Consider the following 3,210-nt stretch of genomic DNA (forward strand, 5'->3'; position numbering starts at 1 on the left):
AAATATTATAATGATAATAATAATAATAAATAAATAATTAGTAAGTTAATATTTCAAATTATGGTAATTATGACAAATAGCTATAATAAAATAATAGTATAATAATAATTATATTAAAATAAGGATTTAAATAATAATAGAAAATAGGTGTTTTTACTATTTCAATAATATTAAAAAAATATATAATATTTTTAATTAAAAATAATTTTAAATAGAAGAGAATTAAATTACGAGCAATTTGAGGTATTACGCGTCGAAAAAGGAGCAAAAATGGATTTTCTAAGAATTTTTAAAGTTAAAACCCATAAAAATTATTTAAAATAAAAGAAAAATCCAGAAAATCTCATGGGTTGCCATGTGGCGGTGGCGGTCAGACGCGTGGCGAGACCGGACTGGTCCCGCGGTTTCGGGACAATGATTGCACGGCGGCGGCGCACCGCCTGCAATCATTGAGCAATCAAACTCGTGGTTACGCGGGTTTCACTTGCCACGTCGGACGGGCGTATGGACCATCCGATCACCCGTCGTATGAGATGGACGGTCCAGATCAAGCCGGACGGCTTGTTCCGAAGGCAGATCGAACTGCGGGGCGGACACGAGCGGCCGTGCAATGGGATCCAGCCCATTGATCTAGGATCGGACGGTCAAGATCCGTCCTTTCCATGCCGAACACGTACCGAAAACCTAAGAGGATTTTCATCTCGTTCTCTCGATTGGCCGAACCAAATGCCATAAAATTTTAGACCTAGCTTGTACTAGTGAAGAGCATCATTTGGGGCTATTTTGTTTGAATTAATACGCGCTAATGACGATGTTAATTAACCCTAAGTGTTCTAACTAGGGTTTGAGATATACCTCAATCCACAAGGTGGATTCGGGAGATCTTGGGCTCGTTGGACTCCTAGACTCCTCACGAACAAGTTCCTAGTTGACGTCGGGCTTGAACTCTTGCTCGATCAAGCAAAAATCAATCAGGAAAGAAAGTGGGCTCGGTCTCGCTGGAATCTCGCCGCCGACGAGGTTTCACCATCGGGAATTGTTCGAGGGAGGTAAGGGGTAGTCCAAGGAACTCTCACACGAAAGTTCTCGGGCTCAGGGGGGCTAGGGCTCAAGGATTTGAAAAATGATCCTCAAAATAACCTAAATTTTACTATTTAAACACCTCTCCCTCTCTTGGACGGCGGAGATGAGATAAAGGGTCAAATTCAGAGAGAGTGGGAGTGATTTAGGCGGGATTTAGATTTTAAAACCATTAGCAATCCATTAGGGCATTAAATAGGGATTAAATGAGTCTTAAATGGGTTAATTTGGCCTATTCATGGCTAGATATGCCCAAGTCAAAGTTTGACTTGGTCAAACCAGTCGATTAGGTCAGAAAGAAGGTGGGTTGGGCTTATGAGGCATTGAAATGGATTAGAAATTAAATTAGGCCCATTAAGGCCAATTGAGTCAACCCGGGTTGACTTGGTCAACTGGGTTGACCCAGGGCCCAAGTCTGGCTCCAGTGGACTTGGTCTGACCCACTAATTCCAGTGGAGGAGGGAAATGAGCTCGAGGAGCTCTGAATTGGATTTGAAATTAAATGGAAGGGTTTAGGTTCATTTGGGTCAACCCTGGTTGACCTGGTCAACCAGGTTGACCCAGGACATGGGTCTAGGCTTAACAGACTCGAATTGACCTGTTGGATTCAATGGAGTGGGTCTAGGAGTTTGGCTTAGTCAATTTGACCAAGTCAACTCTTTAACCTGGAGTATTGGCAAAATCAAGGTCAACAAACAGACCCCCAACAGAAGCGACGAAAACCTAGTGAACCGCTCGTGTTGACGTTGACCGACTATGCCTAAAGAAAGGTATAGTAAAGGTTATGAATGAAAGAGTGCCAACAAAGGTGGAAGAAAAGGTAGAGAACTCTTTTCCTGGCCTTACACTATAGCGAGGGCAAAGCCTAGGAGAGAGTGAAAAGCAACAGTGCATAAGTAAGGTGTCACCAAAATATGGTCGACCAGTAGTAGGATCTTCTCTTGGCCTTACCCTTCAACAGGGCAGAGCCAAGGAAAGAACCAAAATAAAGATCACCTAAAAAGGTGAAAATAAGGTAAGGGGGTTCTCTCATAGCCCTGCCCTATAGCGAGGGCAGAGCAGAAAAGAGAACTGAAGGTAAAGATCACCACGAGGGTGAAAAAGTAAGGAGGTGTCTCTCCTTGCCTTGCACTATGGAGAGGGTGGAGCAGAAGAGAAAACCAAAAGTAATGATCACCTCAAGGGTGCAAAAAGTAGAGGGGTTCTCCTCTGGCCTTACCCTGTAGCAGGGGAAAAGCCAAGAGAAGAACCGAAAGTAAGGTAGTAAAAGTATACTGACTATCTGTCTGACTATGTCGAATCAGCAGAATAGAAGGTGAAGGGGGTCTCATCTCCTCCTGCCTATTTCAGGACAGTGGATTGGGTGGATTGGGGTGACTAAGTATTTTCCTGAACAGATTGTGTCGGCAAATAAAAGAATCACGAAGTCTGGTGTCTAGCTAATCAGAATAGGACACTTAGGAGAAAAGGTGGCGAGGAGTTCCTGCCAGGTGCTCTGTCAGGCTCTCTCTACCAGGTAAGTAAAACCAGCTTCTTGTCTGTTCATTTCAAACAGCAGGATAGAAGGTGAAAAAGGTCCCATCTCTTCCTGCTCATCTCAGAACAATGGATTGGGGTGACTCAGTATTTATCTGATCAACTCAAGACGGCAAATAAAAGAGTCATGAAATATGGTGCCTGTTTGATCAGAATAGGACACTCAGGGAAAGAGGTGAGGAGTTCCTGCCAGGTGCTCTGTCAGGCTCTCTCTACCAAGTAAAGAAAACTATCTGCCTGACCGTATCAAAACAACAGAGTAGAAGGTGAAAAGATCCCGCCCCTCCTGCTCATCTCAGAACAGTGGATTGGGGTGACTCGATACTTCTGCTCGACCTCAGCAAAAGTAAAGAAGACACGAAATGGAAGCCTGCGTAGTTTTTTACAAGGAATCCGGAGTAAAAAGGTGTTGAGGAATGCCTCGCAGGGACTCTGTCGGGCTCGCGCAAGTGGTAAGTAAAATAAAAACAACTACCTGCCTGCCCGTATCCAGGCAACAGGGTAGAAGGTGAAAAGATCCCGCCCCTCCTGTTCCTTTCGAAACAGTGGATTGGGGTGGCCACTACTTCTGCCTAACCTCAACAAGAAGCTCAT

This window comes from Dendrobium catenatum, unplaced genomic scaffold, assembly GCF_001605985.2.
Source record: "Dendrobium catenatum unplaced genomic scaffold, ASM160598v2 fragScaff_scaffold_653, whole genome shotgun sequence".
NCBI lineage: Eukaryota > Viridiplantae > Streptophyta > Magnoliopsida > Asparagales > Orchidaceae > Dendrobium > Dendrobium catenatum.